Source organism: Lepisosteus oculatus, chromosome 11 (assembly GCF_040954835.1).
Source record: "Lepisosteus oculatus isolate fLepOcu1 chromosome 11, fLepOcu1.hap2, whole genome shotgun sequence".
Lineage (NCBI taxonomy): Eukaryota > Metazoa > Chordata > Actinopteri > Semionotiformes > Lepisosteidae > Lepisosteus > Lepisosteus oculatus.
Window position 1 is genome coordinate 35,198,860 of NC_090706.1, and position 11,401 is coordinate 35,210,260.

The 11,401-nt window shown below is 36.5% G+C and overlaps 1 long non-coding RNA gene across 2 annotated transcripts; it reads left to right on the forward strand.

The window, feature by feature from the left end:
* Positions 1 to 1,693: 1,693 nt before the first annotated feature.
* On the forward strand, positions 1,694 to 10,628 carry LOC107077702 (uncharacterized). 2 transcript variants are annotated; one of them, XR_001478700.2, is made up of 3 exons: positions 1,694 to 2,393; positions 3,948 to 4,001; positions 8,220 to 10,628. It is a non-coding gene; the product is annotated as an uncharacterized lncRNA (long non-coding RNA). The 2 variants fall into 2 exon arrangements; XR_001478701.2 differs by having other exon boundaries at positions 1,694 to 2,365.
* The last annotated feature ends 773 nt before the right edge of the window (positions 10,629 to 11,401 follow it).

An 11,401-nucleotide genomic window follows, 5' to 3' on the forward strand; every position in this document is an offset into this window, starting at 1 on the left:
AAATAATCATTTATACAGTAAGTACAAGTACAAACATGCTCATTCTTTTTAGTTTGCTTTTTATACTTCAGCAAGGGACATGTATATTTCTTTATCCCCCCTAATTCATCCATCTACAAAATGTGGGTCTCACTTGTTTTTGTGGTTTGAAGGATTATCTGACAGATAGTTTCATCTCTTTGAGTACGTCTCTTTGACAGAGCTAAAAGGGCACTGATTTTAGCAAGCATTGCATTCAATAACCTTGCATTCAAGCAGGATAATACTTGGACACAGCAAAGCCCTTTTCAAATAAAACCCTGGCAGCACAGCTGTGGATCTCTACCAATTCATTATCCTCCAAACATTCCTAAAGCACAACAGCAGTAAATATACAGTATGTTCAATAGCTTTGGCTCACCCTAATATGAGGTGGTTTAGTGCACAATCCATTTCAGATCCAGATTTGAGTTTAACCCACTTGGGTGCAGGAACAATAAGTGGTCATGACGACAAAGGACAGTGGAAAACCCCACCCACCCCCTTCATCCACCAAGAAGGAGAATGAGCCATGAATTGTCTCGGGCACTAATGGAGTGGAAGGACAAATACAAATTCAAAATTGCTGGGAAAGTGTTTTACTACATGTATTTATATTTAGTTGGGCATAGAAGCAGGATAGCTTTTGCTTTTGAGATATGTTGTATTTAAACATATTTTCATGAGCACTGTGCCAATCAGTTAAAATTCACTGACTTGTTAGGCTTGTCCTTTGAAATTGGAAGTGTTGCCACTATTTATTGGTGCCAGAGGACATGAGGTAAGTGATAAACACAAGGCATAAAGCTCAGGCTGAGTAAGAGATGTTGTGTAGTTGGTTGTCTAATAGAGGTATTTAAGTGACAAATGAGTCATCCTTGTCTTTTGGGGGGAACATTTCTGTCAAGCCCCTCCTGAAGAAAATAAGTTGGGCATAAACATGGCTCGTAGGTGCCTGGTTGCCTGCTTTTTTAGCACAGCCAGTCAAGGATTTGTGAAATGATTCACCCTCACTCTCTGACATCAGTATTCAGATATTTTTTGTAGTGTAAGTGAGAATTCTCAGCCATAAGTGGCTTGTGGCACAGCCTGGATTTGAACTAACTGCAGGACATACTCTGTATTGTAAATATTTTGTAGGCCTTTACTAGATAAGCCAGTACAAGCTCCCCGAGTTCTTTTGTTTTTAATTGGTGCTTGTGTCTGATTGAGGGTATGTTGAAATAAGTTTTTTTTTCTTCTCTGAGGATTCAAGAGCAGCAACATTGATTAAACCAATATAGTGTCTTATATTGGTGGTTTCCTTTTTTCTTGTGGCTTACTGTTTAATAATGCTTTCCCATCCAGGTACTGACCAAGCTCCCGCCTGCTTAGTTTCAGTTGTGAGTTGCAGGGTGACAAGGCTGCTGGTTATTTAGTTAATAGTTTTTTCTGACTGTCATTGTCAAATGATGAATAGTGACATGTTGAAATAAGCTTTAAATTTAGTTTTAAGTTACAGTGTACTAAAAAAAATGTAAACGAAGTGTAGCAATTAAATTAATGTCTTTATCGTACTCTTTTCCGCTGGAGCCCTGCAGAGCGAGCCAGTGTTACCACGACAACTTGCCACGCCCCTACTGGCGTGTCATTCTTCGTCGTTGCCATGGATGCATGTGAGACAGGAAGTCTGTTCCAGCTGTAGCTACAGCTGCATAGCTAGGAACACATTACTTAAAGTGTGTTGCGAGACTGCTCTGGGCTCTGTTAAAAGTTTTTGCGCAGAGCCACAGCTCAGTCTCTAGCTTTGCATCCCTTTCGCGGCGGTTCTCTTGAACAGTTGAATTTGGACTCCCTCGATGCTTCCCTACACTGTCTACCCGGTTTCGAACTTTGTTTTGTCCCCGTCTACAGCGCTGGGCCATGTTTGCCTGTACCCCTGCTTACACCTGGGTTCACTTCACGACACACGGACTACTGCTTTACTCAGGTACGACCCGGCGGTATTACAGTATAAATTAACAGATCCCCCCGACAACTGTCACAACAAACATTTAAGTGTTTATGTCGGCACACCAGCGCCCGTTTGTGTTTATGAAGCTGCTGCGTTTATTTTCCAATCAATGCGTTACGGCGCTAATGTGACTTGGCAGGTTTTTGCCAGATTTTATGTCAGTTCTAAGACACGCACAATAAAATGCAGACGTCTGAGAAACCTCTCTGCCGCCGTTTCTTGTTTTCCGCGGCATAGCATTAACTAACACAGTTGCAGCTGCAGCTAGAACAAACGGAACAGGCTTCCTGTCTTATGTATCCACGGCAACCGACGCTGACTAACAGGTGAGAAGGGGCGGGGCCAGCTGCCATGGTAATGCCAGGTCTCTCCCAGCGCTTCAGTTGAGTGCTAGTACCGCGGTCCAATTTTCCTTTGTTTATGACTAAGGAAAAATAATTATCACACTAATTTAACTATACCACATTTGGTGAATCAGGGAATGGTTGCTTTTATTGAAATTATGGAGTTCAGTTTAGTGACAGTTTTATGGACCGTCTCAGTTTGCTAGTTCTTCAGTTTAAAAGCGTCAGGTGTCTCCAAAGAAAAGGAAAAACTTGTGAATGAGCCAATGGGATAGAGGGGGAAAGTTAGTATTGCCCAATTAATATCCGTTGGCCTGTAAAAATTACATAAATTGTCAAAATTAGCTAAACAAAAAAGCATTTGAACCAGGGCCTAACTTGTGAAAAATGGCCTTTTAATGATCACGGTTAGGAAAGTTTAAATCAGGGAAAAGTTTTTTTTCTTTAATATTGTTTTTGATGTTTAATTAGTGTTGAGGCTCAGTGGGAACTAGAATTGCCATTTTTAGTAAAATGTGAGAGTAAGGATGAGGCATTATACTGTAGTTGTTTCTAAATGAAGTGTTTGTTGTTTATATTATAATATCAAAGCATTTTTTCTCATCTAGTAGAACAAGCTTCTTTTTTCTAATGAACCAGAATCTGCCTACAGATACTAAAAATTGTCTTCTTGTTGCTTTATAAATCATAATTGCATCATTTATAATCCCAAATGCTGCAGATATTTCATAAAGATATGTTTATTACTGTAAAGTTAAACATTTCAAACCATTCATACTCTTAAGCACTTTAGGTAATGTGCTGGTTTTCTCTACTATAAACACATATGCAGAATGTTTGAGTGTAAATGTTAGGTTTTAGGGTTTTTTTAGTAGTTACTGCAAATGTACAGTATAGCATAAAAATACTGATATGTAAAATAATTTATGACTATAGCACTTTCAAGTCAAACATTTTGTGATTATTCTTTTTCCTGTTGCTTTTTAAGTGAATTATTTCTGTATTTACCACAAGGGCATAGCATAGAAGTACTGTTATTGAAAATAATTTATGACTACCACTTTCAAGCCAGATTTTCTATAAGTTTTCCATTCTCGTTACTGTGCTGTCAATATAATATTATGATATTAGATTAGATGAGATTTGAGTAACATCTGGTGTATTGCCAGAGCCTTACTCTGTGTAAAAAGCTTTTGAACCCTTTCATTGCTCCTACGTTGTGGTTAGCAGTTGATAAAGACATGCAAATATTCTTATTCAAATAATTAGCTCAATGGAGAATTCAAAACTAGAACTAGAAAACTACAAAATTAGAGGACTCTGTGGCCATTAAGTATCCCATCATTCTGCTCTTTAATATACTGTATAACATTTCAGAACATTTTAGTTTTATGGTGTTGGAAAATCAAGGAAATGTCTGTATAGGTCCTATAACTATTGCACTGGTTATTAACATCTTTTGCTTTTTGGTGAGAAGCTTGTTTAAATTTGAAGGAAGTGTCTTTTATTAAGATATTTTCCAATCATTATTTACTAAATATGTATAATAATCAGACAAGTGGCAACTGATAATTAACTGTGAAATTATGCAGGGATCTGGCAAACAAGGATTGCAGCTACCCACCATTGCTACAGAACATTTTGAGGTCAGTTAACTGTTCTTTTTCAATGAATGACATTGTTATTTACTTACAATATTGAAATAACTGTAGGTGGTATTCATTGTTTAGAATCGATCTTTCCTTCCCATGACCATTACATATACTATTAAAAGCTAAAATATTTTCCATAATGTACACATTAAAAAAACAGGCAGAAGGAACCACTGATATTTTTAAATTAAATCCTATTTTTCAGATAAAAAAATATTAAGATTAAGAGAAGCACTACCATAGTAATTAAAAGCAAGTTATGCAGTGCATCATTTAATCTGAAAGGCAAGGGTTAATTGCTTAGTTCTTCTGACATAATAGGAAAAGCCAATTGCTTTGATTAAATCAACATAACATTTAATCAGTTTATTGTCATAACAGAAGTAATTGCTGCTGTTTTTATTTAACAGATATCTGTTATTTATGTGCAGAGAGTGGGCAAACATACCTGACAGCCACCAAATCCAGTGTCTAGTGATAATATCAATTTTTCCAATATTCTTTTTCCTTTATGTGAAGAACAGTATGATTGCTATGTCTTCCACTGCCGTGTAATTGATGATAATGTATCACTTATGGTATTTTTAAATATATATATATCAAAATGTCCACATCATAATAAGTAAAATATCCACATCAAGCAATCTGGATTTCACAGAGGCAAAGTATTTCCCAAGTAACACTTAAGAAAGCTATTTGGATCTAGAGTTGCTTAATGACGGGGACAATCACTAGAAATTAATTTACTTTTATGGATACAGTAACTCATGGCATACCAAAAATAGTGACTTTTTCTTATTATCTTTAGCTGGTAATCATAAATACAACACATCATTCATCTAATACTGTATGTCTTAACTTTTTAAAGCAGAATGCTGTCATCTAGACTCTCTCCACTACATTTACCAAGTGTTGTATGACAGTGTGTCCTACAGTATGTGTTGCTGTAGTCCATGAAAAAAAATGAACCTCATTCTGAAATCAAAACTTGCCAGCACAGTGCACTGTTCCAACACAAACTGTTACTGTAATGTTGACTTCAAATATTTCAAACCTCTTGTATCTGGCTCAGACTGTATGTCTTTTTTAATGTAAGCCAATATTTTAAAAAATAATTAGCTACACATGATTTTGTGTTGTATAATAAATTATTAAGGATATTCATGTAGATGCTAATGTTAAGTGTCCTTAAATATTTGTATTTTCATTACATTAGTACTGGCAGTCCATGACATCAATGTAAATGAGACGTGGTATCTCATTTGGTTTAACACTGGTTACATTAATAAAGAAATAACTCATACATACTGTATACAGTGTAAAGAATCATTAGCTGATGAAGGATCAAGGAAATGAGGCAGAACAGTTGGGAAATGACTATCTGAGATTGAAAGCATAGCTTTAATTCTCACTGGAGCAAGAAAACCCCTTTTCAAATGACACATAAATTGAAAACAATTACACATCTATACAGGCATAGAAACTAGAAACACTTTTTATGAACTTTAATGGCTATTTATTGTCTTTTTTTAAACATTAACATGCACTTTGAATAAATGTTGATTCAAGATTTTAAGAGTTTATGCCCACGGAGTTTGAATAGATGGTTATTAAAAGGTGCTTTTCCATCTGCTATAAGACGTGTCTGCCCTGTAAATGGATTTCACAGTAAATCACAAGACCTTTTCCTGTTTGTCATTTACCTTACTTCATACTTTTGTATTGTTGCATGCAATGACTTTGAATGCTGGATAGAAGCTTATATTTCTTCAGCTGGACATCACTTCCTTTTTTTGAATGTATTGTATGTTGAAAACCATCAATTCTCTCATATATACAGTACATTAAACAAGCATTGGATGCTACAGTATGTACCAAGAGAAGGCAACTCCAGTTCATGGGAGACTCAGGTTCCTGTGCATCTCCCATCTTAAATACTTGACTCACAAGGAATAGTAACATGCAATTGAGGCTATTTGAGTATTTAGGAATGGTGAGATTCAGCTAAACCCTCTTGGCCGAGGGCTAGGTTCCTGGCCATAGGGTAAAGAAACTAGAATAACCCATGCCGAATAAGGAGATAGTCAAGGGGCAGCTGCAAAAGTGGGGATGGGGTGGAAGAGGGAAGCGTAAGACAAATGCAAAAAGAGAAGTTTACCTACATGTATGTAAATGTTTTATACTTTTTTTTGTGAAACAATGTCAGCGCCAAATATGTGCTAGGACTGCTAAAGTGAATGTGACTTGGTTATTATCATCCCGTCCAAACTTTCATTAAAAACTTTGTTTGCAAGACAGATAATAACTTGATTTTTAGATGTTCGTCAGGTGCTAATAGAAAAGCACCTGAGAAACCTGCTGGACCCGAGCTCTTGACGATTGGAGATGACCATCTCTGTCCTTAGGCTAACAAAAAAAAACAGGGTCTTTTAGATGGCAGCTGTTTTAGGTTCATATATCAAAACAAATAAAACAACTGTTAAGAAAGGATTTTTACAATAGACTGTTTCATTTTCTATTGGTCTGAACCTGTCACAGTCTCTCTGAGTTTTCATTAGGGTAAAGAAAACATTCCATAACCCTTTGGCCTTTTTTGATCTCCCTTTTAAATCAGTTTCTGTAAATAGAGTCGGGGTTGCAGTACCACTTCATTTGACCTTTCACCTCACTTTCTCTGAAAAACCAAGTGCCAAATAAGTACAGCAAAAGATTCTCTCTATACTGTACATACAATGTACAGGTAAGTGTACAGTATGTGTGTATATGTACAGTTTGTCTATTTAAGTTTTTATACCATAAATTCACCAAGCACATGCACAGAAAATATGTTTGTAGGAATATAATAAAGTAGACGCAACCCAAAAGTTATCATTAAGCCAATTACACTTTCATTTAATTTCATATGGAGAAGCCACAATATACGCTTAGCCAAGCAAAAAGGCTTTAATTAAAGGTTGCCTTTTGGCTTCCACAGATTACATTTAAATGAACTCCAGTAATGTCAGGTGAATGGAGGTTGTGGAAAAAAAGGATTAACATTAAAGTGCATGAGGTAGGGTTGAAGGTACATTTTGTATATAATTTCTCCAAAGCGGCCCTAGTTGAAAGAGTAATTATATCCCCCCTTCCTTCATTATAAGATGTGACATGAAAGTTGAACCTTTGTTAAATGGATCTCTTAGACAATAAGAAGCTTGGTCAGCTTGACATTGACTGGCATATAGCAAAGATATAACATTTATAAAGTTACTGCTATAATATTCCAGGTCTTCAGGTTGAAGAAGGCTTAATGAATGTGGTTTACTTTGAACTGATACAAATACTTTTCTTTTCCTTATTCTGATTTGATAGCTTTCTTTAAAAATGACTTTCAATTGTTTGGTCATATGTTTAATGTGATCACAAACAATTCAATTTTAATGTGAAACCCAATACTGTAACATGAACTAAATTATTGACAGAAATAGTAGCTGATAAGACATGCGTTTAAATAAGGGATGAGTGTGATTACAATATATACCCATCCCAAGCCCTGCAGTGTGTTGCAGGCCTCTTAAATAAAGGGGAAAAAAATAACTACATTAGTATTTTTTTTTTGTAGTATGAATTATGGTTGCAGGCCAGAGGGAAAACGAATCACAAGGGGGAAAATGGAAATAAAATACAGTGATCTGGTGAATGGTGAATTGAGTGGTGGCTGCAGCTACTCATTGGCGTTACACACCTGGTTTAATTGCGAAGACCATATTCAGGGTCAGAGCCAAATCTGAACCAGACGGTCATGAGCCTATTTTGACAGTGCTCTCTTCTAGAGCTGGACTCCCCATTTATAAAGTAACACCTGCATTTTAATTATTCAATTTAGGAATAATAACAAGGAAAAACACATTAAAATATAGTTTTGTGTGGGACTAATGTATGTTTTGTGTATTTGGCATGATGTTTTATTTATTAGGTGAAAATATGTGTAAGGAAGCAAGGTACTTTTATGTTTATTGTGGGAGGTTACAGTAGTTGAGCCTCCACATTAAAAAGGTTGAGGTTGAGGACATTAAAAAGGAGAGTTCTCTTGTGGGATCCAGGGAGGAAGGTGCTCTGGCCTGTTGTTATGGGGTTCTTTTCCCTGTTGAATGCAGTTTCGTTTCTTGTTGTATGTATACCTGCTGCCATTTAACTAAATTAAAACCTTTTATGTATCTTTTTCAATTGTAGACTGGCTTATTTTGGCATCTACTGAGAACTGAGCCCGGGTGATTACATGGGGAAAGAGTGAGCCGTGATGGAAAGTGACCAAAACAAAGACCTCTGGAGGGTGCTGGATAGTACTTTTAAGGGCAAAGGTACTAAACTAAAACCCTGTAGTATAGTAGTCATGGTGGGGCAGCTGGAGTAGATAACCTCCACTCCAGTCAAGATGTGCCAGGAGATGGGAGGAAAAAAGGGACTACTGGAGCAGAAGCAGGAACAAGTGTGCACACCCTTAGGGAGAGCATAGACCGCCATGCTGGCCCCATGGGAAACGTCACAAATGACTTTGGAAAAACGGGCTGTACTGTAGGAGAGCTCAGTGAGCTACTGGAAGCTGTGATGGAGGTACGGTGGCAGCAGTTGGAGCAACAGAGATGACAAGCAGAACAGAGGGAGCAACATTTTCTCTCAGAAAATTAAAAGGACTAAGGAAGAATAAATTAAACCTTTTCAAATAGAATAGGCTATGGTTTATTTTTAGTTGTTATTCAGTATCCTCTGCTTCCAAAAAGTTTAACAGCTCATCATTGTATCAGTAGGAGTTAAATAAATTTGTCTAGAAGCAATAAGATCACTGCAACTATTTACCAATGGAGCGAGGTGATATGCATCTCATTATCGTCACCAGGCTTTCATACTAGAAACAAAAAATTCCAGAACATCAATATAAAGCAGCGTCAGAGGAGTAGTTTAAATTGCATCTTTCATTCCTGTCAGTTTCAGAAAGGTGCCCTTTAGTATTTGTGTTTGATGTAAGAAACAGGAGAAAAAAAACAACAACTTTGTATGCATTTGTCTCCATAGAGTCAAATGTTCACATCACAGATCACATAACCTTCAGTGATAAATTAATGTCTATTCAAGCTATTTTTAAAAGTGTCTTCGTCAATTGTCCTTTCACTTCCTACAAGGGCCATGAACACATTATGCTCATTGCAACTGAACACTTAGGATATGGGCTATGACTAATAATGTGGAAACAATGAAACGGGTGACATTAATTTCAAAAGGGACTACGTCTCATAGAGCTGCAATCACCCAGACAACTACTGTATTCTGGTCAGCCAATTTTGCTATATATGCTTACAGCATGCCTTTGAGTCTTAGTAAAACCCACATCAAAAGGGAAAAAAACAAATACTATTATTGTTAGTGTTGTGTTCTGTGTGTATTGGACCTTCCTTGGGGATCTTCCTTGAAATTCACTTGCTAGGGTTCAAATATGGATTTCAGTATTTTCTGCTATGGTCACAGGTGTAAATATGTTGTTAAGGAATGGAGATTGAGACCTATTTAGCCTACTCATCACATCGGGGCAATCTAAGTCAGCACAACTTGCCTAAAACATCAAATAAGCTCATATTTAGAAAGATCAGAGTTGTCAATTTTATTGTACTTAATGCATTGACCTTCCTCCTACTTGTGTGAACTTTACATTGAGAATTTGCAGTTTATGCTGCAAATACAAATCAGGTCAGAGTTCATATTGTTTGTTTTGCTTCTTCAGAGATATAGACCAATTACCTCTTGCCTGGCTTTCCCAAGCATTTTACTTTTTTATCCTCCTTAGAAATGGTTTTCAAACTTGGATTCTTTGTACACTTAATACATTTGACTGATGAAACAAAACAGTATGAAAGTTCCAGCAACGATACTGTGTTCTACCAGCCCTCTATTTATGCAATTGATAATTGGTAGGGTCAATATAACAACTAAGTTGTTAGTTACATTAAATACTGTAATAGGTTGGATTGGAAGGGCTAGGGGTTAAGTATCCCTGCTGCAGTGTATAGTGTAAAAATAAACAAGAATTTGTGTTCAAATCATTCATTAAGAAAATAAATTACAGCATATGCACATGCATAGAGAGGTGGCAATCATTAGCATTCAATTTGCTCTCACTAGGGTCTCTCTGTCTTGGCTATAGCTCTACAGAAGCTTAGTCATGTACTGGATACAGTAAATCCATCAACACATCCACTACTAATCCATTTTGTAGCATAACTGCCCATTACGGTACAACAGTGGCTTAATATTTCAACCACTTCCTGTTAATATATATTCTCTTCTAATTATGTAATGGCTTTCTATTTCATTTACACAGGAATGTGGTACAAGTTCATGAATATAAATAATTACATCGAGATTGTGCAGGGATTCAAACTGTTAAAGTAAAATGTACCTTAATTTATTAATTCTATTACACTAGTATTGCATTCAATGTAGACAGTGAAGGCCTGTATTGTTGTTGCTGTCTTGACTGTGCAGTTTTACTGATAGTTTCCAATGCACTGAATAATGTAATTTAATGCTAGTTATTTAAAGAGTGTATGTATAATGATTTAGAATTGAACGCTACATATAAAAATAATAATTGGCAGACTTTCAATAAAGACAAATCATTGGGTCGTTAAGCTTGCTTTGTTACTATTGTGCTAAGATGATAGGATCAGTCTCTGATATTTATTCCCAGCTCAGCTCCTGTTGAGCGAAAGTCAGAAAAAAAATAGTACCAGTATAGTTGTGACATCTGTATTTTTTAAGATTTGTGGTTCAAGGATATTTCTTTTTTTTAACTAAAACACACACACACACACATCACCTTTACATGAGCTGTAAGTGGACACTTAGAAACACATGCAGATAGGAGGCTAAATAAACCTGCTAGCATCCTGCTTTCTGCCTGAATTGAAACTGTAACTGAGCTGCCAGGGAATGGCCATCAATCCCAAACACGACAGCTTAAGGGCCCTTCACAAATAACCGCATACGGCGGGGGCACTGACAGCTGTGGCAGAAGAATATGACAATAATGATTTTATCTACTGCAGTGAAAATAAAACTGTCAAACCTATTAGGATTTAATAGAGAGAGAGGAGAGAATGAAAACGAGAGAGAAAGAGTTGAAAGCAACATTGGGGTCAGAGGTTTTTTGCAGTTCTTGGTGATCCAAGAAAGAAGAAATTAAATAGTTAAAAAAATAATAAAACACAGACGGAGATGCACACAGGCACAAAGGAACATGACCACTGGACAGCTGAAATAAAAAGCAGATACGGTGCCATCAACAACGGTGAGCATTTAAACACAGTGCTGCAGAACAGTGTATCCAAGAGGAAAGCCAAGGTAAAGCTGTAATCATCTTT